This window comes from Arachis ipaensis, chromosome B6, assembly GCF_059453495.1.
Source record: "Arachis ipaensis isolate K30076 ecotype BB chromosome B6, ASM5945349v1, whole genome shotgun sequence".
NCBI lineage: Eukaryota > Viridiplantae > Streptophyta > Magnoliopsida > Fabales > Fabaceae > Arachis > Arachis ipaensis.
Window position 1 is genome coordinate 74,941,521 of NC_142441.1, and position 26,097 is coordinate 74,967,617.

The 26,097-nt window shown below is 40.7% G+C and overlaps 2 non-coding genes across 2 annotated transcripts; one reads left to right on the forward strand and one right to left on the reverse strand.

Annotated features, from left to right (window-relative positions):
- Positions 1-3,069: 3,069 nt before the first annotated feature.
- On the reverse strand, positions 3,070-3,177 carry LOC148561381 (small nucleolar RNA R71). Its single transcript, XR_015887331.1, has one exon. It is a non-coding gene; the product is annotated as a small nucleolar RNA R71 (small nucleolar RNA).
- A 22,118-nt stretch (positions 3,178-25,295) lies between these two features.
- Positions 25,296-25,403, forward strand: LOC148561382 (small nucleolar RNA R71). Its single transcript, XR_015887474.1, has one exon. It is a non-coding gene; the product is annotated as a small nucleolar RNA R71 (small nucleolar RNA).
- The last annotated feature ends 694 nt before the right edge of the window (positions 25,404-26,097 follow it).

The following is a 26,097-nucleotide window of genomic DNA, read 5'->3' on the forward strand; positions in this document are numbered from 1 at the left end:
TGACTGTGACGAGCTCCAAACTCGTGATTTCTGGGCGTTAGTGACAGACGCAAAAGGATAGTAAATCCTATTCCAGCATGATCGAGAACCGACAGATGAATAGCCATGCCGTGACAGGGCATTGGATCATTTTCCCGAGAGATGACCGAAAGTAGCCATTGACAGTGGTGATGTATCACATAAAGCCAGCCATGGAAAGGAGTAAGACCGATTGGATGAAGATAGCAGGAAAGCAGAGGTTCAGAGGAACGAAAGCATCTCCATTCGCTTATCTGAAATTCTCACCAATGAATTACATAAGTATTTCTATCCCTATTCTATTAATTATTATTCGAAAACACCATTATCAATTTATATCTGCCTAACTGAGATTTACAAGGTGACCATAGCTTGCTTCATACCAACAATCTCCGTGGGATTCGACCCTTACTCACGTAAGGTATTACTTGGACGACCCAGTGCACTTGCTGGTTAGTTGTATCGAAGTTGTGAACCATGGTATTGGCACCATATTCTTGGCGCCTTTGCCAGGGAAAGAAAGAGCCATGAATTTTACATCATTAAAGTGTAATCACGATTACGCGTACCAAGTTGCTCATGTTGCCAGGGATTGTTCGAGCCTGGACATCACAATTTCGTGCACCAAGTTTTTGGCGCCGTTGCCGGGGATTGTTCGAGATTAGGTAATTAGGTAATTTTCTTTTTGTTTTCTTTTCAAAAAATTTTCAAAAAAAATATTTCTAAAATATTCTCATCTGTTTTCGAAAATAATATAAAAATGTTTTCAAAAATTTTATTCAAAAATTTTTAAGAATGAATTCTAGTGTTTCATGAAGCACGTTGAAGCCTGGCTGGCTGTAAAGCCATGTCCTATTCCTTTGGGAATGAGTATGTCAGGCGTGTCATGTCAGAATTACATGCTGAAGCTTGGCTGGCCATTGGCCATGTCTAGTGTTTTGGACCGGAGCTTTCATTGAAAGCTTGGCTGGCTAGTGAGCCATGTCTAATTCCTGGACTGAAGCTTTAGACTAACATGGCAAGATTCCTGGAATTCATATTAAAAATTTTGGAATCCTTATTTTTCTTTCCTTCTAAATAATTTTCGAAAAATATAAAATAAAAATCCAAAAAAATTAGAAAATCATAAAAATCAAAAAAATATTTTGTGTTTCTTGTTTGAGTCTTGAGTCATATCATAATTTTGGTGTCAATTGCATGTTCATCTTGCATTTTTCGAAAATTTCATGCATTCATAGTGTTCTTCATGATCTTCAAGTTGTTCTTGGTAAGTCTTCTTGTTTGATCTTGATGTTTTCATGTTTTGTGTCTTTTCTTGTTTTTCATATGCATTCTTGAATTCTTAGTGTCTAAGCATTAAAGAATTCTAAGTTTGGTGTCTTGCATGTTTTCTTTGCAATAAAAGTTTTTCAAAATTGTGTCTATGATGTTCATCTTGACATTCATAGTGTTCTTGGTGTTCATCTTGACATTCATAGCATTCTTGCATGCATCACATGTTTTGATCTAAAAAAAATTTCATGCATTGCATCTTTTTAGTGTTTTTCTCTTGCATCATAAAAATTCAAAAATCAAAAAAATATCTTTCCCCTTTTCTCTCATCAAATTCGAAAATTTGAGTTGACTTTTTCAAAAATTTTAAAATCAAGTTGTTTCTTATGAGTCAAATCAAATTTTCAATTTGAAAATCTTATCTTTTTCAAAATCTTTTTTTTTCACAAATCAAATCTTTTTCAAATTTCTTAGTTATTTTCGAAATTTCCAAAAATATTTTTCAAAAATCTTTTTTTTTATTTTTATACCAAATTTTCGAAAATAACAATAGCAATTAATGTTTTGATTCAAAAATTTCAAGTTTGTTACTTACTTATTAAGAAAGATTCAAACTTTATGTTCTAGAATCATATCTTGTGATTTCTTGTGAATCAAGTCATTAATTGTGATTTTAAAAATCAAATCTTTTTCAAAACTAATTTCAATCATATCTTTTCAAAAATATCTTCTTATCTTATCTTTTTCAAAAATATCTTTTCAAAATATCTTTTCTAACTTCCTAACTTCTTATCTTTTCAAAATTTGTTTCAACTAACTAACTAACTTTTTGTTTGTTTCTTAACTTTTTCAAAACTACCTAACTAACTCTCTCTCTCTAATTTTCGAAAATATCTTCCCTCTTTTTCAAAATTTCTTTTTAATTAACTAATTATTTTTATTTTTTATTTTTTGATTTCAAAAATTTTCGAAAATTACTAACATTTTTCAAAAACTATTTTCAAAAATCACTAACTCTTTTTCAAAAATATTTTTCGAAAATTATCCCTCCCCCATCTTATTCTATTTATTCATTCATATCCTAACATCTCATCTCACATCTCTGCCATCCTCACAGTTGTGTTTCTTCCATTATATTACATTCTTTGTCTCCCCCTCTTCTTCTACTCACACAGGGATCCCTATACTGTGGTATAAAGGATCTCTATTATTATTATTATTTTTCTGTGCCTTCTTCTTTGTCATATGAGCAGGAGCAAGGATAAGAACATTCTTGTGGAAGCAGATCCAGAACCTAAAAGGACTCTGAAGAGAAAATTAAGAGAAGCTAAAATACAACAATCCAGAGATAACCTTTCAAAAATTTTCGAACAGGAAGAGGAGATGGCAGCCGAAAATAATAATAATGTAAGGAAGATGCTTGGTGACTTTACTGCACCTAATTCCAATTTACATGGAAGAAGCATCTCCATTCCTGCCATTGGAGCAAACAACTTTGAGCTGAAACCTCAATTAGTTTCTCTGATGCAGCAGAACTGCAAGTTTCATGGACTTCCATCTGAAGATCCTTTTCAGTTCTTAACTGAATTCTTGCAGATATGTGATACTGTTAAGACTAATGGAGTAGATCCTGAAATCTACAGGCTCATGCTTTTCCCTTTTGCTGTAAGAGACAGAGCTAGATTATGGTTGGATTCTCAACCCAAAGATAGCCTGAACTCTTGGGATAAGCTGGTCACGGCTTTCTTAGCCAAGTACTTTCCTGCTCAAAAGCTGAGCAAGCTTAGAGCTGATGTTCAAACCTTCAGACAGAAAGAAGGTGAATCCCTCTATGAAGCTTGGGAAAGATACAAACAGTTGACCAAAAAGTGTCCTTCTGACATGCTTTCAGAATGGACCATCCTGGATATATTCTATGATGGTTTATCTGAGCTATCAAAAATGTCACTGGACACTTCTGCAGGTGGATCCATTCACCTAAAGAAAATGCCTGCAGAAGCTCAAGAACTCATTGACATGGTTGCTAATAACCAGTTCATGTACACTTCTGAAAGGAATCCTGTGAGTAATGGGACGCCTATAAAAAAGGGAGTTCTTGAAGTTGATACTCTGAATGCCATATTGGCTCAGAATAAAATATTGACTCAGCAAGTCAATATGATCTCTCAGAGTCTGCATGGAATGCAAGCTGCATCCAACAGTACTCAAGAGGCTTCTCATGAAGAAGAAGCTTATGATCATGAGAACCCTGCAATAGCAGAGGTGAATTACTTAGGTGAACCTTATGGAAACACCTATAACTCATCATGGAGAAATCATCCAAATTTCTCATGGAAGGATCAAAAGCCTCAACAAGGCTTTAATAATGGTGCAAGAAACAGGTTTAGCAACAGCAAACCTTTTCCATCATCCACTCAGCAACAGACAGAGAACTCTGAACAAAATACTTCTAATCTGGCAAACTTAGTCTCTGATCTGTCTAAGGCCACTGTAAGTTTCATGAATGAAACAAGATCTTCCATTAGAAATTTGGAAGCACAAGTGGGCCAGCTGAGTAAAAGGATCACTGAAATCCCTCCCAGTACTCTCCCAAGCAATACAGAAGAGAACCCAAAAGGAGAGTGCAAGGCCATTGACATAAGCACCATGGCCGAACCTACAAGGGGAGTGGAGGACGTGAATCCCAAGGAGGAAGACCTCCTGGGACGTCCAGTGATCAATAAGGAGCTTCCCTCTGAGGAACCAAGGGACTCTGAGGCTCATCTAGAGACCATAGAGATTCCATTGAACCTCCTTATGCCCTTTATGAGCTCTGATGAGTATTCCTCTTCTGAAGAGAATGAGGATGTTACTAAAGAGCAAACTGCCAAGTTTCTTGGTGCAATCATGAAGCTGAATGCCAAATTATTTGGCATTGATACTTGGGAAGTTGAACCTCCCTTGTTCATCAATGAACTAAGTGATCTGGATCAACTGACATTGCCTCAGAAGAGACAGGATCCTGGAAAGTTCATAATACCTTGTACCATAGGCACCATGATCTTTAAGGCTCTGTGTGACCTTGGTTCAGGAATAAACCTCATGCCCCTCTCTGTAATAGAGAAACTGGGAATCTATGGGGTGCAAGCTGCTAAAATCTCACTAGAGATGGTAGACAATTCGAGAAAACAGGCATATGGACAAGTAGAGGACGTATTAGTAAAGGTTGAAGGCCTTTACATCCCTGCTGATTTCATAGTCCTGGATACTGGAAAGGAAGAGGATGAATCCATCATCCTAGGAAGACCTTTCCTGGTCACAGCAAGAGCTGTGATTGATGTTGACAGAGGTGAAATAGTCCTTCAATGGAATGAGGACTCCCTTGTGTTTAAAACTCAAGGATCTCCCTCTGCAACCATGGAGAGGAAGCAGAAAAAGTTTCTCTCAAAGCAGAGTCAACCAGAGCCCCCACAGTCAAACTCTAAGTTTAGTGTTGGGAGGCCACAACCAAACTCTAAGTTTGGTGTTGAACTCCCATATCCAAACTCTAAGTTTGGTGTTGGAGAGTCTCAACAAAGCTCTGCACATCTGTGAGGCTCCATGAGAGCCCACCGTCAAGCTATTGACATTAAAGAAGCGCTTGTTGGGAGGCAACCCAATTTTTATTTATCTAACTATATTTTTCTTAGTTATATGTCTTTGTAGGTTCATGATCATGTGGAGTCACAAAATAAATATAAAAATTGAAAACGGAATCAAAAACAGCAGAAGAAAAATCACACCCTGGAGGAGCATCTGCCTGGCGTTCAAACGCCAGAACAGAGCATGATTTTGGCGCTGAACGCCAAAAATGGGCAACATCCTGGCGCTGAACGCCCAGAACAAGCATGGTTCTGGCGTTCAACGCCAGAAATGGCAACAAATGGGCGTTGAACGCCCAAAATGGGCACCAACCTGGCGCTAAACGCCCAGAGTTGTGTGCAAGGGTATTTTGCATGCCTAAATTGGTGCAGGGATGTAAATTCCTTGACACCTCAAGATCTGTGGACCCCACAGGATCATCTCAGGATCTGTGGACCCACAGGATCATCTCAGGATCTGTGAATCTCACAGGATTCCCACCCACCACTCACATCCACCACTCACATCCATACACACATCCCCCCATCTCCTCCATATCTTCTTCTTCTTCTATTCCTTCTTCTTTTGCTCGAGGGCGAGCAACATTCTAAGTTTGGTGTGGTAAAAAGCATAGCTTTTTTTGTTTTTTCCATAACCATTGATGGCACCTAAGGCCAGAGAAACCTCTAGAAAGAGGAAAGGGAAGACAAAAGCTTCCATCAAGGGTCTATAGCTCAGTGGTAGAACATTTGACTGCAAATCAAGAGATCCCTGAGATACCTCAGGGGATACATTTTCTTCCACACAATTATTGGAAGCAACTAAGGGTGGAACATCAAGAGCACTCCATCATGCTTCATGAAATAAGAGAAGATCAAAAAGCAATGAGGAAGGAGAAACAAAGACAAGGAAGAGACATAGAAGAGCTCAAGGACATCATTGGTTCCTCAAGAAGGAAACGCCACCATCACTAAGGTGGATTCATTCCTTGTTCTTATTTCTTCTGTTTTTCATTTTCTATGATATGTGCTTATCTATGTTTGTGTATTCATTACATGATTATCAATAGTAGTAACTATGTCTTAAAGTTATGAATGTCCTATGAATCCATCACCTCTCTTAAAAAAAAATGTTTTAAATCAAAAGAACAAGAAATACATGAGTTTCGAATTTATCCTTGAACTTAGCTTAATTATATTGATGTGGTGACAATGCTTCTTGTTTTCTGAATGTATGCTTGAACAGTGCATATGTCTTTTGAAGTTGTTGTTTAAGAATGTTAAATATGTTGGCTCTTGAAAGAATGATGACTAGGAGACATGTTATTTGATAATCTGAAAAATCATAAAAATGATTCTTGAAGCAAGAAAAAGCAGCAAAGAACAAAGCTTGCAGAAAAAAAAAAGGTAGGCGAAAAAAAAAATAGAAAGAAAAAGCCAATAACCCTTAAAACCAAAAGTCAAGGGAAATAAAAAGGATCCCAAGGCTTTGAGCATCAGTGGATAGGAGGGCCTAAAGGAATAGAATCATGGTCTAAGTGGCTAAACCAAGCTGTCCCTAACCATGTGCTTGTGGCGTGTAGGTGTCAAGTGAAAACTTGAGACTGAGCGGTTAAAGTCAAGGTCCAAAGCAAAAAAAAAGAGTGTGCTTAAGAACCCTGGACACCTCTAATTGGGGACTTTAGCAAAGCTGAGTCACAATCTGAAAAGGTTCACCCAATTATGTGTCTGTGGCATTTATGTATCCGGTAGTAATACTGGAAAACAAAGTGCTTAGGGCCACGGCCAAGACTCATAAAGAAGCTGTGTTCAAGAATCATCATACTGAACTAGGAGAATCAATAACACTATTCAAAATCTGAAGTTCCTATAGATGCCAATCATTCTGAACCTCAATGGATAAAGTGAGATGCCAAAACTATTCAAGAGGCAAAAAGCTATAAGTCCCGCTCATATAATTGAAGCTATGTTTCATTGATAGTTTGGAATTTATAGCATATTCTCTTCTTTTTATCCTATTTGATTTTCAGTTGCTTGGGGACAAGCAACAATTTAAGTTTGGTGTTGTGATGAGCGGATAATTTATACGCTTTTTGACATTGTTTTTAGTATGTTTTTAGTAGGATCTAGTTACTTTTAGGGATGTTTTCATTACTTTTTATGTTAAATTCACATTTCTGGACTTTACTATGAGTTTGTGTGTTTTTCTGTGATTTCAGGTATTTTCTGACTGAAATTGAGGGACTTGAGCAAAAATCAGATTCAGAGGTTGAAGAAGGACTGCTGATGCTGTTGGATTCTGACCTCCCTTCACTCAAAGTGGATTTTCTGGAACTACAGAACTTGAAATGGCGCGCTTCCAATTGCGTTGGAAAGTAGATATTCAGGGCTTTCCAGCAATATATAATAGTCTATACTTTGGTCAAGAATAGATGACGTAATCTGGCGTTCAACGCCAGCTTTCTACCCAAATCTGGCGTCCAGCGCCAGAAAAGGAGCCAAAACCAGAGTTGAACACCCAAACTGGCACAAAAGCTGGCGTTCAACTCCAAGAAGGACCTCTACACGTGCAACACTCAAGCTCAGCCTAAACACACACCAAGTGGGCCCAGGATGTGGATTTATGCATCAATTACTTACTCATGTAAACCCTAGTAGCTAGTTTATTATAAATAGGACCTTTTACTATTGTATTAGGTATCTTTGGTCTCAGTTTTAATCCATTGTTCATCTTTGGACGCCTGGTTCTTAGATCAGAGGGGCTGGCCATTCGGCCATGCCTGGACCTTTCACTTATGTATTTTCAACGGTAGAGTTTCTACACTCCATAGATTAAGGTGTGGAGCTCTGCTGTTCCTCAAAGATTAATGCAAAGTACTACTGTTTTCTATTCAATTCATCTTATTTCGCTTCTAAGATATTCATTCGCACTTCAACCTGAATGTGATGAACGTGACAATCATCATCATTCCCTATGAACGCGTGCCTGACAACCACTTCCATTCTACCTTCGACTGAATGAGTATCTCTTAGATCTCTTAATCAGAATCTTCGTGGCGTAAGCTAGAATGATGGCGGCATTCAAGAGAATCCGGAAAGTCTAAACCTTGTCTGTGGTATTCTGAGTAGGATTCAATGAATGAATGACTGTGACGAGCTCCAAACTCGCGATTGCGGGGCGTTAGTGACAGACGCAAAAGGATAGTAAATCCTATTCCAGCATGATCGAGAACCGACAGATGAATAGCCGTGCCGTGACAGGGCATTGGATTATTTTCCCGAGAGATGACCGAAAGTAGCCATTGACAGTGGTGATGTATCACATAAAGCCAGCCATGGAAAGGAGTAAGACTGATTGGATGAAGATAGCAGGAAAGCAGAGGTTCAGAGGAACGAAAGCATCTCCATTCGCTTATCTGAAATTCTCACCAATGAATTACATAAGTATTTCTATCCCTATTCTATTAATTATTATTCAAAAACACCATTATCAATTTATATCTGCCTAACTGAGATTTGCAAGGTGACCATAGCTTGCTTCATACCAACAATCTCCGTGGGATTCGACCCTTACTCACGTAAGGTATTACTTGGATGACCCAGTGCACTTGCTGGTTAGTTGTATCGAAGTTGTGAACCATGGTATTGGCACCATATTCTTGGCGCCATTGCCAGGGAAAGAAAGAGCCATGAATTTTACATCATTAAAGTGTAATCACGATTACGCGTACCAAGTTGCTCACGTTGCCAGGGATTGTTCGAGGCTGGACATCACAATTTCGTGCACCACACGCGTTCATAGGTTGAGAATGGTGATGAGTGTCACAGATCATCACATTCATCAAGTTGAAGTACGAGTGAATATCTTAGAATAGAAACAAGCGTGATAGAATGGAAAACAGTAGTAATTGCATTAATTCATCAAAACACAGTAGAGCTCCTCATCCCCAACCATGGGGTTTAGAGACTCATGCTGTCAGAAATACAATATGAAACGTGTAAAGTGTCATGAGGTACAAGATGAATAACTAAAAGTAGTTTTTATAATAAACTAGTGACCTAGGGTTACAGAAAATGAGTAAGCTAGAATAGTTAATGTAGAAATCCACTTCTGGGGCCCACTTGGTGTATTCTTAGGCTGAGCATTGAAGCTTTCACGTGTAGAGATCTTTCTTGGAATTAAACGCCAGCTTTTGTGCCAGTTTGGGCGTTTAACTCCAGCTTTCATGCCAGTTCTGGCATTTTGACGCCAGAATTTCTTTGCTGATTTGGAACGCCGGTTTGGGCCATCAAATCTCGAGCAAAGTATGTACTATTATATATTGCAAGAAAGCCCAGGATGTCTACTTTCTAACGCAATTGAGAGCGCGCCAATTGGGCTTCTGTAGCTCCAGAAAATCCACTTCGAGTGCAGGGAGGTCAGAATCCAACAACATCTGCAGTCCTTTTTCAGTCTCTGAATCAGATTTTTGCTCAGGTCCCTCAATTTCAGCCAGAAAATACCTAAAATCACAGAGAAACACACAAACTCATAGTAAAGTCCAGAAATATGATTTTTATTTAAAAACTAATAAAAACATAATAAAAACTAACTAAAACATACTAAAAACATACTAAAAACAATGCCAAAAAGCGTATAAATTATCCGCTCATCATGCTCCTTCGCGTACTCAGCCTCATGCTCTGCCTCATGCTCTTCCTCATGATCTGGCTCATCGGAAGCAGGAGAGTCGGGGAGAGGGTGTAGCTCAATGCCCTGTGATACAAATACCTGGTCTATGCGGTCGAGACGTCGCATGATACGATGCTCGCTGCACTCCATGAAGCGAAACAGGCGCTGTACTAGCAGGTATGTCAGCTCAGGTACTGGTGGTGGTAAAGGTACTTCTTCTGGTGCTGTGGAAGAAGATGGTTCTGCTGCGGCTATTGAAGATGAAGGTCTGGATGCCTCCACTGCTGCTCTAGCTCGAGAGCGGCGCCTGGATGGGGGCTTCTTGTGCACCCATGTACCCCATGAAATAGTAACCTCCTTCTCGTCCTCGTCTGGGGGTGGTGGAATCGCATCATAATCCCTCCATGGGGCGCCAGCTAGCTCAATCATCCTAGTGACCATGGTAGGAAATGGTAGAAGGCCGCGGATGTGTGCTCACCACATGCCTCTCATGATCAGCCGGGGGAAATATACCTTATTCCCCTCCATGACACAACCAACCAGGAGAAGCATATCCATCAGAATCTCAGAGAAGTGTGTAGTGGGCAGGACATAGTGGGCGAATATCTGCTGCCAAGTCCGGTCCTCCCTAGACAGATAGGTGAATAACATCCCCTTGGGCCTGGTGTTGCGAGAATCCATCACCCAAGGGGTGTCCGGTGTGGCAATAACACTCTTCAGTGCCTCATAGTCAAAAGTCGTAGTATTAATTGTAGCCTCTACCTACTGGTATGCACATGCATCACCAGTCCGAGGTAGACAGTGCAAAACACCCTCAATAGCTACCTCAATGATCGAGATCTGCCCACTCCTTAAGTGCACTGAATCCAGAGTCTCTCGAAAGAAGTTACAATAAAACTCCTTGACCCATGAAGTGTTAATCCATCCTAAGTCTCTATCAATAAAGCCTAGGCCCAATCCCTGAATACGGGCCTCAATGGGTTCCCGCAAGTCGTCGGGTAAGGCCAATTTCTTCTCAATATTAAGGTTCGTCTTCCGATAGGTGGAAAAACGGAGCTCACAGTAGAGGTTGGGAAACATGTATGTATCAGTGGGCGATAGCAGCTGTTTTTGCTTATCCACTTCATTCAGTGGATTCCTTGCATAATTGGCATAAGGAGACATGGCAGAGGCCTGAGATTTCTTCCTCTTTTCTAAGGTCATAGCCTTTTCTTTTCCTCTATCGATCATCCTGAAAGAAAATATGACATATAAGCACTTAGCCAAGTAGAGGTGTAGCAAGCATGGAATTATACATTCATGAAGTGAGTTAAAAGAATGAAACTTTGGAATGCAAGTAACCACAAGCCAAAGAAGGAGAGAAAATTACAAACCAATTAGAGATCCAACATTAATCACATCATGCTTGTTTATTAAGAGCAATGAGCATTATACCCAAAGGAATAGTCAATGTGTTAGCTTAAGCCAAGAAGGTTAGTAAGGTAAAACAAGTTAGAAGTTAGAGAATTTAGTTCAAAGGTTAGGGGTATGATGGTCATTGTCTTAAACAAGAGAAGTTCACAAAGCAAGAAAACAAGCATGCTCACAATCATGAGGGAAATGTAGTCATTGATGATGAAATATGAAATTGCAAAAGAAGCAATTAATTGAAAGCAAGTCATCAATCAATGTCGCGGCCATTAGGTTTGCAATAATTGGTGTAGCAAAAGTTGAGCTGCACTTTGTGTAACAGAAACCATGATAGAAACTAATTTGAGTGAAAAAGAGTTACATAAGTTGAATTCACCAATTGTTGCAAATGCAAGAACCGTAATCAACAAAATAGCAAGGTAAATCAAAATAACAAGGCATAAAAGGAAAAGAAGGTAAATTGGCACAACAATGAAATCTAACAACAATTATTGCAAGGGATTAATAACAACAATCAAAAGAAACACAACTATCATGAATTACTTCAAATTGAATTGAAAGAAAATAGAACGAACAAAAGTAGATCTACAAACAAAATAGAAAAAATTATAATAAACAATAGAAGAATGATGAATGTAACAACAAAGAATCAAAGAGTAGAAGTAGAGAAAGCATTAATTAAAACCTAGATCTAAGAGCTAAACCTAATCCTAATCCTAATCCTAGAGAGAAGGGTGAGCTTCTCTCTCTAAAACTAACTAAAACCTAGCCTAAAGTGTGTGTATCCATCTATGATGCCTTCCCCTTAATTCCTTAGTCTTTTTAGTCTTTTCCCACCAAAGACTCAGCTCCAAATGGGGCTAGAAACCCTCCAAAATTGCCAGGCACGTGTTCCTCTTAAAAAATCACGTGCGGCCTTCGGTGCGTACGCGCACAGCGCGCGTACGCGCCCTTGGAGTATTTCGCAATCTGTGCGGATTTGTACAGTGCGCACGCGCGCCCATGGGCTTTTTCAAATATTTGGCTTTTCATGATTTCTCCACTTTGTATGCTTTCCTTTCACTCCTTTGATCCCTTCTTGGCCCTTTTTCAACCTGAAATCACTAGCAAACACATCAAGGCATCTAGTGGAAATCAAGGGTGAGTCAAAATTATCAAATTAAAGGTCTAAAAAGCATATTTTCACATCTAAGAACAAGTACGGAGACAATAAAAAAATCATGCTATTTCATTGAATAAATGTGAGGAAAGGTTATCAAAATGCTCTAAATTCAACACAAGATAAACCCTACAAAGGGGGTTCATCAATATATCACAGTTGAACGCCCAATCACCAAAAAAGTGATGAACGGACCTCAAATTCAAGATAACATCATCAAGAGGGGGGCGCATGAGCTCCTCCCAGAAATTCCTCAATTTGACTATTGGGCCCGCTTGGAAGTATCTGTCACCAAGCTGCAAGAAGCTGTGAATCAACTCAAAGAAGAGCAGCAAAATCAAAACAGCATGCTTTGCAAAATGCTCATAGAACAAGAGAAACAAGGGCGTGAAATACAGGAGCTAAAGCGTCAGAAGTTGTCCTTTGAAGAATTGGACATCCCACGGATTAAAGGAGCACCTACCGCTCAAAATCAAGGTTGTTAAGTCCTAACTCTGTGATAACTTTTATTATTAGAAACCTATTCTAAGAGTTACATGAGCATTAGTATTAGAGTCATTTATTTTTATGTCTTTAATTTCCTTTCTTTTATTATTAATTGTCTGCTTTTATGTTTATTTTATGTCTTATTTTTATTACATGATTATTAAAAGTTTAGTGTCTATGTCTTAAAAGCTATGAATGTCCCATGAATCATTCACCTTTCTTAAATAAAAGAAATGTTTTCTGAAAAAGAAAAAGAAATACATGGATTTCGAATTCTATATTGGAAATAATCTAATTATTTTGATGTGGTGGCAATACTTTTTGTTTTCTGAATGAATGCTTGAAAAGTGCATATTTTTTATAGTGAAGTTTATGAATGTTAAAATTGTTGGCTCTTGAAAAATAAATAAACAGAGAGAAATGTTATTGATAATCTGGAAAATCATAAAATTGATTCTTGAAGCCAGAAAAAGCAGTGAAGAACACAAAGCTTGCAAAAAAAAAAAAGAAGCAAAAAAAATAAAGAAAAAGAAAGAAAAAGAAAAAGCAAGCAGAAAAAGCCAATAACCCTTTAAACTAAAAGGCAAGGGTAAAAAGGATCCAACTCTTTGAGCATTAATGGATAGGAGGGCCCAAAGGAATAAAATCCTGGCCTAAGCGGCTAAACCAAGTTGTCCCTAACCATGTGCTTGTGGCGTGAAGGTGTCAAGTGAAAAGCTTGAGACTGAGCGGTTAAAGTCGTGGTCCAAAGCAAAAAGAATGTGCTTAAGAGCTCTGGGCACCTCTAACTGGGGACTCTAGCAAAGCTAAGTCACAATCTGAAAAGGTTCACCCAGTAATGTGTCTGTGGCATTTATGTATCCGGTGGTAATACTGGAAAACAAAATCCTTATGGTCACGGCCAAGACTCAGAAAGTAGCTGTGTTCAAGAATCAACAGACTGAACTAGGAGAATCAATAACACTATCCGAATTCTGAGTTCCTATGGATGCCAATCATTCTGAACTTTAAAGGATAAAGTGAGATGCCAAAACTGTTCAGAAACAAAAAGCTACTAGTCCCGCTCATCTAATTGGAACTGAGCTACATGGATATTTGAAATTTATTGTATTTTCTCTTTTTTTATCCTATTTTGTTCTTAGTTGCTTGGGGACAAGCAACAATTTAAGTTTGGTGTTGTGATGAGCGGATAATTTATACCTTTTTTGGCATTGTTTTTACATAGTTTTTAGTATGTTTTAGTTATATTTTATTATATTTTTATTATTTTTTTTTCATAAATCACATTTGTGGACTTTACTATGAGTTTGTGTGTTTTTCTATAATTTCAGGTATTTTCTGGCTGAAATTGAGGGATCTGAGCAAAAATCTAATTCAGAGGCTGAAAAAGGACTACAGATGGTGTTGGATTCTGACCCTCCTACACTCGAAGTGGATTTTCTGGAGCAATAGAAGCCTAATTGGTGCGCTCTCAATTGCGTTGGAAAGTAGACATCTTGGGCTTTCCAGAAATATATAATAGTCCATACTTTTTTCGAGATTTGATGGCCCAAACTGGCATTAAATGCTAGACAAAAACTTTCTAGCGTAAAACGCCAGAACTAGCACCTTTCTTGGCGTTAAACGCCCATTTTGGCACACAAGGTAGCGTTTAATGCCAACTTTAGGCATATACACGTGAAAGCTTGAAAAATCAGCCCAAACACACACCAAGTGGGTCCCAGAAGTGGATTTTTGCACTATCTGCACTTAGTTACTCATTTTTTGTAAACCTAAGTTACTAGTTTAGTATAAAAACTACTTTTAGAGATTCATCAAAGGACTTATGACATTTTTATTTGATATTGTATCTTCTACGGCATGAGTCTCTAAACCCCATAGGTGGGGGTGAGGAGCTCTACTGTGTTTCAATGGACTAATACAATTACTACTGTTTTCTATTCAATCACGCTTAATTCTATTCTAAGATACTCACTCGTACTTCAATATAGAGAGTGTGGTGATCCGTGACACTCATCATTATTCTCGATTCTATGAACGTGTGCCTGACAACCACTCCCGTTCTATCTGAGCTCAACGTAGTCATTGGGTGACAGCTTGAGTGCGTATCTCTTGGGTCTTTGACTCACGGACCGAGTCCGTGAGATTAAAACCTTCGTGGTAGAGGCTACAACCAATTGGCAGCATTCCTGGGATCTGGAAAGTCTAAACCTTGTCTGTGGTATTCCGAGTAGGATTTGGAAAGGGATGACTGTGATGAGCTTCAAACTCACGAATGTTGGGTGCAGTGACAGTGTGCAAAAGGATAGAGAGATCCTGTTCTGACACTAGTGAGAACCGACAGATGATTAGCCGTGTGGTAGCTGTACCTGGTATTTGTCACCCGAGACGATAAACCAGACAGTTGATTAGTCGTACAGAGATCGTACCTGGTATTTTTCATCCGAGAGGATCATACAGCTTGCCATTGAAGGAAGCCATGCGTGTTTGGAGAAGAAGACAGTAGGAAAGCATAGATTCAGATGACATAGCATCTCCGGAACCTCAACCTGTTCCTCATTACTGAATCACAAGTACCATTTATTTCATGTTATTTACTTTTTATAAACATATTTAATTATCTCAATTAAATCTTGGTGCACGAAATTGTGATCTCAGGCAACGGTGCCAGAAACTCTGTACGCACGTCTTAATAAATCGTTTTTCATTCACAACTTCGATACAACTAACCAGCAAGTGCACTGGGTCATCCAAGTAATAAACCTTACGTGAGTAAGGGTCGATCCCACGGAGATTGTTGGTATGACGCAAGCTATGGTCACCTTGTAAATCTCAGTGAGGCAGATATAAAATAGTTATGGAGTTTTCGAATATTAATAATAAATAGAAAATAAGGATAGAAATACTTATGTAATTCATTGGTTAGAATTTCAGATAAGCGTATAGAGATACATTCGTTCCTCTGAACCTCTGCTTTTCTGCTGTCTTCATCCAATCAATCTTACTCCTTTCCATGGCTGGCCTTATGTAAGGACATCACCGTTGTCAATGGCTACCTTTTATCCTCTCTGGAAAATGGTCCGATGCGCTGTCACTACATGGCTAATCGTCTGAAGGCATCACCCTTGTCAATGGCTGCATCCCATCCTCTTGTGAAAATGGTCCAAATGCTCTGTCACAGCACGGCTAATCATCTGAGGTTCTCGATCATACTGGAATAGGATTCACCCTCCTTTTGCGTCTGTCACTACGCCCAGCACTCACGAGTTTTAAGTTCATCACAGTCATTCAATCCTAGAGTCCTACTCGGAATACCACAGACAAGGTTTAGACTTTCTGGACTCTCATGAATACCGCCATCAATCTAGCTTATACCACGAAGATTCTGATTAAGAGATCCAAGATATACTCATTCAATCTAAGGTAGAAAGGAAGTGGTTGTCAGGCACGCGTTCATAGGGAATGATGATGATTGTCACGTTCATCACATTCAGGTTGAAGTGCGAATGAATATCTTAGAAGCGGAATAAGTTGAATTGAATAGAAAAATAGTAGTACTTTGCATTAATCTTTGAGGAACAGCAGAGCTCCACACCTTAATCTATGGAGTGCAGAAACTCTACCGTATGAAAATACATAAGTGATAATGGTCCAGGCATGGCCGAATGGCCAGCCCCCATGAAAGTCTAAGATAGCATAAAACTGATCAAAGATCGATAATACAAAAGTAAAAAGTCCTATTTATACTAAACTAGTTACTAGGGTTTACAGAAGTAAGTAATTGATGCATAAATCCACTTCCGGGGCCCACTTGGTGTGTGCTTGGGCTGAGCTTGAATGTTACACGTGTAGAGGTCAATCTTGGAGTTGAACGCCAGTTTGTAACGTATTTCTGGTGTTCAACTCTGGCTTGTGACGTGTTTCTGGGGTTTAACTCCAGACAGGAGCGTAGAATTGGCGTTCAACGCCCTTTTACGTCATCTAAACTCGACCAAAGTATGGCGTGCAGAATCTGATTTTTGCTCAAGTCCCTTAATTTCAGCCAGAAAATACCTGAAATCACAGAAAAACACACAAACTCATAGTAAAGTCCAGAAATGTGAATTTAACACAAAAACTAATGAAAACATCCCTAAAAGTAACTAGATTCTACTAAAAACATACTAAAAACAATGCCAAAAAGCGTATAAATTATCCACTCATCACAACACCAAACTTAAATTGTTGCTTGTCCCCAAGCAACCGAAAATCAAATAGGGTAAAAAGAAGAGAATATACTATAAATTCCAAACTATCAATGAAACATAGCTCCAATCAGATGAGCGGGACTTCTAGCTTTTTGCCTCTTGAATAGTTTTGGCATCTCACTTTATCCATTGAGGTTCAGAATGATTGGCATCTATAGGAACTCAAAGTTCAGATAGTGTTATTGATTCTCCTAGTTCAGTATGATGATTCTTGAACACAGCTATTTTATGAGTCTTGGCCGTGGCCCTAAGCACTTTGTTTTCCAGTATTACCACCGGATACATAAATGCCACAGACACATAACTGGGTGAACCTTTTCAGATTGTGACTTAGCTTTGCTAAAGTCCCCAATTAGAGGTGTCCAGGGTTCTTAAGCACACTCTTCTTTTTCTTTGGACCTTGACTTTAACCGCTCAGTCTCAAGTTTTCACTTGACACCTTCACGCCACAAGCACATGGTTAGGGACAGCTTGGTTTAGCCGCTTAGGCCAGGATTTTATTCCTTTAGGCCCTCCTATCCGCTAATGCTCAAAGCCTTGGGATCCTTTTTATTGCCCTTGCCTTTTGGTTTTAAGGATTACTGGCTTTTTGCTCTTGCCTCTTGGTTTTAAGAGCTTTTGGCTTTTTCTGCTTGCTTTTTCTTTTTATTTATTTTTTTCTTTCTATTTTTTCGCTATATTTTTTTTTTCTGCAAGCTTTGTTCTTTGCTGCTTTTTCTTGCTTCAAGAATCATTTTTATGATTTTTCAGATTATCAAATAACATGTCTCCTTATCATTATTCTTTCAAGAGCCAACATATTTAACATTCTTAAACAACAACTTCAAAAGACATATGCACTGTTCAAGCATTCATTCAGAAAACAAGAAGCATTGTCACCACATCAATATAATTAAACTAAGTTCAAGGATAAATTCGAAACTCATGTACTTCTTGTTCTTTTGAATTAAAACAGTTTTCATTTAAGAGAGGTGATGGGTTCATAGGACATTCATAACTTTAAGACATAGTTACTAACTACTAATGATCATGTAATGAAGACACAAACATGTAGGGGTGTGCATGGTTCAGTTTTTCCATAAACTGAACTGAAACTGCACCAAACCATTTTAAATGGTTTAGAAACTGAACCAAACTGCTTTGTCATATAAGAAACTGGTTTTAAACCAGTTTATAATACAGTGCACCAGTTTAAACCAGTTCATAAAAATAAAACTGGTTTTAATTAAAAAAACCAGTTTAAACTGGTTTATGCCTAAAACTAGTTTTCACACCCTCTCTCTCCCTCTCTTCCTTTCCTCTCTCTTTCTCTCTCTCTCTCTCTCTCCTTCCTCTCTCTCTCTCTCCCCTTTTCTCTCCCTTCCCCTCTCTCTCTCCTACCCTCCTCTCTCTCTCTCTCTCTCTCTCCCTCCTCTTTCTCTCCCCTTCCCCTCTCTCTCTCCCCCTCTTTCTCCCCTTTCCTCTCTCTCTCTCTCTCTCCCCCCTTTCCCACACTCTCTCCCTTCTCTCTCCCTCTCTCTCCCCTTTTCTCTCCTTTCCCCTCTCTCTCTCCTACCCTCCCCTCTCTCTCTCCCCCTTCCTCTCTATCTCTCTCTCTCTCTCCCTTCTCTCTCTCTCCCCATTTTCCCATTCTCTCTCCCTTCTCCTCTCTCTCTCTCCTCTCTCTCTCTCTCTCTCTCTCTCTCTCCCCTTTCTCTCTCTCTACTTTCTCCCCCCTCTTTCCTTTCTCTCTCCTCTTTCTCCTCCCTCTCTCCCTTCTCTCTCTCTTTCCCCCTCCTCTATATCTCTCTCCTCTTTGTCTCCCTCCTCTCTCTCCTCTCTCTCTCTCTCTCTCCATCCTCTCTCTCTCCTCTCTCTCTCTCTCCTCTTTTTCCTCTCCTCACTCTCTTCTCTCCCTCCTCTCTATCTCTCTCCTCTTTGTCTCCCTCCTCTCTCTCCTCTCTCTCTCTCTCTCCATCCTCTCTCCCCTCTCTCCTCTCTCTCTCTCTCTCCTCTTTTTTCCTCTCCTCTCCATCCTCTCTCTCCCTCCCATCTCTCTCTCTCTCTCCCTTTCCCTTCCCGTCTCTCTTCCTCTCTCTCCTCTTTTTCCCCTTCTCTCCCTTCTCTCTCTTTCCCCTCTCTCTCTCCTCTCTCTCTCTCTCCATCCTCTCTCTCTCTCTCTCCGTCTCTCTTCCTATCTCTCTCTCTCTTCTCTCTCTCTCTCTCTCTCCGTCTCTCTTCCTATCTCTCTCTCTCTTCTCTCTCTCCTTTCCCTCTCTCACTCTCCCTCTCCCTTCCCGTCTCTCTTCCTTTCTCTCTCCTCCTCTTTCTCCCTCTCCTCTCTCTCCCTCTCTATTCCCTTTCTTTCTCTCTCTCTCCTCTCCCTCCTCTCCCTCCCCTCTCTCCCCCTCCCATCTCTCTTCGTCTTTCTCTCTCTCTCTCTCTCTCTCTCCCTCTCTCCCTCCTTCATTTTCTTCGCTCTCCCCTTTTTTCTCTCTCTCTCCTCTCCCTCCTCTCTCTCTCCCCCTCTTTCTTCCTCTCTCTCTCTCTCTCCTTCTCCTCTTTCTTACCCTCCTCTCTCTCTCTTTTTTCTCTCGCTCTCTCTCCATGTCTTTCCTTTTTCTCCCCTCTCCCTTGCTCTCCCTCCCTTCCCCCTTCTCTCTCTCTCTCTCTCCCATTTTGTTTCTCTCTCTCTCTTCCTCTTTCTCTCTCTCCTTCTCCTTTTTTTTCTTTTCTCTCTTTCTCTCTCCTATTTCTCTCTCCCCCTTCCCTTATTTCTCTCTCTCTTTCTCCTCTTTCTTTCCTTCCCTTTCTTTCTCTCTTTTCTCTTTCTCTTTCAACCTTCTCTCACTCTATATCCCTCTTCTCTCTCTCCCCCTCTTTTCTCCAAAATAAGAGAGAAAGTTTAGAGAGAAAGAGAAGAGGGGGAGAAGAGAGAGAGAGAAGGGAGAAAGAGAGAGAGAAGAGAGAGAGAGAGGGATATAGAGTGAGAGAAGGTTGAGAGAGAAAGAGAAAAGAGAGAAAGGAAGGGAAGGAAAGAAAGAGGAGAAAGAGAGAGAGGAGGGCGAAGAAAGAGAGAGAAGAGGAGAGAGAAATAAGGGAAGGGGGAGAAATAGGAGAGAGAAAGAGAGAAAAGAAAAAAAGGAGAGAGAGAGAGAGAGGAAGAGGAAGAGAGAAGGGAGGGAGAGAGAGAAAGGAGGGAGAGGAGAGAGAAAGAAAATGGGAGAGGGAAAAGAGGGAGAGAGAGAGAAACAAAATGGGAGAGAGAGAGAGAGAGAGAGAGAAGGGGGAAGGGAGGGAGAGCAAGGGAGAGGGGAGAAAAAGGAAAGACATGGAGAGAGAGCGAGAGGAAAAAGAGAGAGAGGAGGGTAAGAAAGAGGAGAAGGAGAGAGAGAGAGGAAGAAAGAGGAGGAAAGAGAGAAGAGGGAGAAAGAGGAGGAGAGAGAGAGAGATAGGAAGAAAGACGGAGAGAGAGATAGAGAGAGAGAGAATGGAGAGAGAGGAGGGAGACAAAGAGGAGAGAGAGGGGGGAAAGAGAGAGAGAAGGGAGAGATGGGGGAAAAAGAGGAGAGAGAGAGAGAGGAAGAGAGACGGGAAGGGAGAGGGAGAGAGAGAAAGGCAAAGGAGAGAGAGAGAGAGAGAGACGAAGAGAGATGGGAGGGGGAGAGAGGGGAGGGAGAGGAGAGAGAGAAAGAAAGGGGAAGAGAGGGGGAGAGAGAGGAGAGGGAGAAAGAGGAGGAGAGAGAGAGAGGAAGAGAGACGGGAAGGGAGAGGGAGAGAGAGATGGAAAGGAGAGAGAAGGGAGAGAGAGAGAGATAGGAAGAGAGACGGAGAGAGAGAGAGATAGAGAGAGAGAGAGAATGGAGAGAGAGGAGGGAGACAAAGAGGAGAGAGAGAGGGGGAAAAAGAGGAGAGAGAGAGGAAGAGAGACGGGAAGGGAGAGGGAGAGAGAGAGAGGCAAAGGGGAGAGAGAGAGAGAGAGAGAGAGAGAGAGAGAGAGAGAGAGAGAGAGAGAGAGAGAAAGAGAGATGGGAGGGAGAGGAGAGAGAGAGAGAGGAGAGGGAAAAAGAGGAAAGAGAGAGAGAGGATGTAGAGAGAGAGAGGAGAGAGAGGAGGGAGACAAAGAGGAGAGAGATAGAGAGGAGGGAGAGGAGAGAGAGAGGAGAGGAAAAAAGAGGAAAGAGAGAGAGAGAGGAGAGAGGAGAGAGAGAGGATGGAGAGAGAGAGAGGAGAGAGAGGAGGGAGACAAAGAGGAGAGAGATAGAGAGGAAGGGGAAAGAGAGAGAAGGGAGAGAGGGGGGAGAAAGAGGAGAGAGAAGGGAAAGAGGGGGGAGAAAGTGGAGAGAGAGAGGAAGGGGAGAGAGAAAGTGAAAGGAGAGAGAGAAAGAGTATGTAAAAACTAATTTTAGAGTTTAAATAAAACCAGTTTTAATTTGGTTTAAAACTAAACTGAACCATAAAAACTGGTTTTTAATAAACTGGTTTTCATAAAAACTATGGTTTCAGTTCAGTTTTTTATTTAAAAAAACTGGTTTATTTAGAACAGTTTCAGTTCAGTTTCAATTCAGTTCAGTGAAACCAGTTTTTTTGCACACCCCTACAAACATGCATAAGCACTTAACATAGAGAAAACGAAAAACAGAGAATGTAAGAACAAGGAATGAGTCCACCTTAGTGATGGTGGCGTTTCCTTCTTGAGGAACCAATGATGTCCTTGAGCTCTTCTATGTCTCTTCCTTGTCTTTGTTGCTCCTCCCTCATTGCTTTTTGATATTCTCTTATTTCATGAAGGATGATGGAGTGCTCTTGATGTTCCACCCTTAATTGTCCCATGTTGGAACTTAATTCTCCTAGGGAGGTGTTGATTTGCTCCCAATAGTTTTGTGGAGGAAAATACATTTGAGGCATCTCCGAGATCTCATGGTGATGAGCTTCATGTGTCTCTTGAGATCCATGAATGGGCTCTCTTGCTTGCTCCATCCTTTTCTTAGTGATGGGCTTCTCTTCCTCAATGGGAATGTCTCCTTCTATGAAAGCTCCAGCTGAGTAACATAGATGGCAAATAAGATGAGGAAAAGCTAGCCTTGCCCCAGGAGAGGGCTTTTCGGCTATTTTGTAAAGTTCAAGGGAGATGACTTCATGAACTTCTACTTCCTCTCCAATCATGATGCTATGAATCATGATGGCCCGATCCACAGTAACTTCAGATCGGTTGCTAGTGGGATGATGGAGCGTTGGATGAATTCCAACCATCCTCTAGCCACAGGCTTGAGGTCCAGTCTTCTTAATTGAATCGGCTTGCCTTTGGAGTCAATCTTCCATTGAGCTCCTTCCACACATATGTCCATGAGGACTTGGTCCAACCTTTGATTAAAGTTGACCCTTCTAGTGTAGGGGCATGCATCTCCTTGCATCATAGGCAAGTTAAACGCCAACCTCACATTTTTCGGACTAAAATCTAAGTATTTCCCCCGAACCATTGTAATATAATTCTTTGGGTTTGTGTTCTTACTTTGATCATGGTTCCTAGTGATCCATGCATTGGCATAGAACTCTTGAACCATTAGGATGCCGACTTGTTGGATGGAGTTTGTTAGAACTTCCCAACCTCTTCTTTGGATTTCATGTCAGATCTCCGGATACTCATTCTTCTTGAGCTTGAAAGGGACCTCGGGGATCACCTTCTTCTTGGCCACAACATCATAGAAGTGGTCTTGATGAGCTTTGGAGATGAATCTTTCCATCTCCCATGACTCAGAGGTGGAAGCTTTTGTCTTCCTTTTCCCTTTTCTAGAGGATTCTCCGGTCTTGGGTGCCATCAATGGTAATGGAAAAACAAAAAGCTTATACTTTTACCACACCAAACTTAGAATATTGCTCGCCCTCAAGCAAGAGAAGAAAGAATAAATGAAGAAGAAGAAGAAAATATGGTGGAGAGGGGGGAGGGGTGTATTCGGCCAAGAAGGGGAAGAGAGGGTTGTGTTGTGTGAAAATGAAGAAGAATGGAGGGCTTTATATAGGGAAGGGAGGGGGGTAAGGTTCGGCCATAAGGGTGGGTTTTGGGTGGGAAATTGATTTTGAATTTTGAAGGTAGGTGGGGTTTATGAGGTAGGTTTATGGGGAAGAGTGGATGGATGTAAGTGGTGAAGTGGTTATAGGGAAGAGAGATTAAGGTGATTGGTGAAGAGTTTTGGGGAAGAGTGTTTATGGGATTATGTGAAAGAGGGGTGAGAAGAAGTGAGTGGAGGTAGGTGGGGATCCTGTGGGGTCCACAGATCCTGAGGTGATCCTGTGGGGTTCACAGATCCTGAGGTGTTCAAGGATTTACAACCTTGCACCAAATTAAGCATGCAAAATGCCCTTGCACACAACTCTGGGCGTTCAGCGCCAGATTGGTGCTTGTTCTGGGCGTTCAGCGCCAGCTCTTCTCCAGGGTGCAATTCTGGCATTCAAACGCCCAGATGCTGACCATTTTGGGCGTTCAGTGCCAGAACCATGCAATGTTCTGGCGTTGAACGCCAGCCAGATGCTTCTTACTGGCGTTTAAACGCCAGTAAGGTCTTCCTCTAGGGTGTGATTTTTGTTCTGCTGTTTTTGATTCCGTTTTCAATTTTTATATTTATTTTGTGACTCCACATGATCATGAACCTAATAAAACATGAAAGAACAAGAAAAATAAAATTAGATAAGTAAAAATTGGGTTGCCTTCCAACAAGCGCTTCTTTAATGTCAATAGCTTGACAGTGAGCTCTCATGGAGCCTCATAGATGTTCAGAGCATTGTTGAGACTTCCCAACACCAAACTTAGAGTTTGGATATGGGAGTTCAGCACCAAACTTAGAGTTTGGTTGTGGCCTCCCAACACCAAACTTAGAGTTTGACTGTGGGGGCTCTGGTTGACTCTGTTTTGAGAGAAGCTTACTGTGCCTCTTTTTCATGTTTACAGAAGGGTAACCTTGAGTTGTAAACACAAGGGAGTCCTCATTCAATTGAAGGACTAATTCACCTCTGTCAACATCAATCACAGCTCTTGCTGTGGCTAGGAAAGGTCTTCCAAGGATGATGGATTCATCCTCATCCTTCCCAGTATCAAGGATTATGAAATCAACAGGGATGTAAAGGCCTTCAACCTTTACTAACACGTCCTCTACTTGTCCATAAGCCTGTTTTCTTGAATTGTCTGCCATCTCTAATGAGATTTTAGTAGCTTGCACCCCAAAGATTCCCAGTTTCTCTATTACAGAGAGAGGCATGAGGTTTATCCCTGAACCAAGGTCACACAGAGCCTTTTCAAAGATCATGTTGCCTATGGTACAAGGTATTACGATCTTTCCAGGATCCTGTTTCTTCTGAGGCAATGTCAGTTGATCCAGATCACTTAGTTCATTGGTGAATAAGGGAGGTTCATCTTCCCAAGTCTCAATACCAAATAATTTGGCATTCAGCTTCATGATTGCACCAAGGTACTTGGTAACTTGCTCTTCAGTAACATCCTCATTCTCTTCAGAAGATGAATACTCGTCAGAGCTCATGAAGGGCATAAGGAGGTTCAATGGAATCTCTATGGTCTCTAGATGAGTCTTAGATTCCTTTGGTTCCTCAAAGGGAAACTCCTTATTGATCACTGGACGTCCCAGGAGGTCTTCCTCACTGGGATTTACGTCCTCCCCTTCCTCTCCAGGTTCGGCCGTGTTGACTATGTCAATGGCCTTGCACTCTCCTTTTGGATTTTCTCCTGTATTGCTTGGGAGAGTACTAGGAGGGATTTCAGTGATCCTTTTACTCAGCTGGCCCACTTGTGCCTCCAAATTTCTAATGGAGGACCTTGTTTCATTCATGAAACTTACAGTGGCCTTAGATAGATCAGAGACTAAGTTTGCTAAATTAGAGGTATTTTGTTCAGAGTTCTCTGTCTGTTGCTGAGTGGATGATGGAAAAGGTTTACTATTGTTAAACCTATTTCTTCCACCATTATTAAAGCCTTGTTGAGGCTTTTGTTGATCCTTCCATGAGAGATTTGGGTGATTTCTCCATGAGGGGTTATAAGTATTTCCATAAGGTTCACCCATGTAATTCACCTCTGCTATTGCAGGGTTTTCAGGATCATAAGCTTCTTCTTCAGAAGATGCCTCTTGAGTACTGTTGGATGCAGCTTGCATTCCATTCAGACTCTGAAAAATCATATTGACTTGCTGAGTCAATATTTTATTCTGAGCCAATATGGCATTTAGAGTATCAATTTCAAGAACTCCCTTCTTCATAGGCGTCCTATTACTCAGAGGATTCCTCTCAGAAGTGTACATGAACTGGTTATTAGCAACCATGTCAATGAGTTCTTGAGCTTCTGTAGGCGTTTTCCTTAGGTGAATGGATCCACCTGCAGAAGTATCCAATGACATCTTAGCTAATTCAGACAGACCATCATAGAATATATCCAGGATGGTCCATTCTGAAAGCATGTCAGAAGGACACTTTTTGGTCAGTCCTTTGTATCTCTCCCAAGCTTCATAGAGGGATTCACCTTCTTTCTTTCTGAAGGTCTGAACATCCACTCTAAGCTTACTCAGTTTTCGAGGAGGAAAGAACTTGGCTAAGAAAGCCTTGACCAGCTTATCCCAAGAGTTCAGGCTATCCTTAGGTTGAGAGTCCAACCATACTCTAGCTCTGTCTCTTACAGAAAAAGGGAAAAGCATGAGTCTGTAGACTTTAGGATCTACTCCATTAGTCTTAACAGTATCACATATCTGCAAGAATTCAGTTAAGAACTGAAAAGGATCTTCAGATGGAAGTCCATGAAACTTGCAGTTCTGCTGCATCAGAGAAACTAATTGAGGTTTCAGCTCAAAATTGTTTGCTCCAATGGTAGAGATGGAGATGCTTCTTCCATGTAAATTGGAATTAGGTGCAGTAAAGTCACCCAGCATCCTCCTTGCATTATTATTATTTTCGGCTGCCATGTCCTCTTCTTGTTCGAATATTTCTGAAAGGTGCTTGCTGGCTTGTTGTAATTTAGCTTCGCTTAGTTTCCTCTTCAGAGTCCTTTCAGGTTCTGGATCTGCTTCAACAAGAATGTTCTTGTCCTTGCTCCTGCTCATATGAAAAAGAGGGACAGAAAAATAATAATAATAGGGGTCCTTTTTACCACAGTATAGAGGTCCCTGTGTGAGTAGAAGAAAAGAAGAAGAAAAAAATTCGAACACAGATGAAAGAGGGGGTTCGAATTTGGGTGAGATGAAGTGTTAGTAGATGAATAAA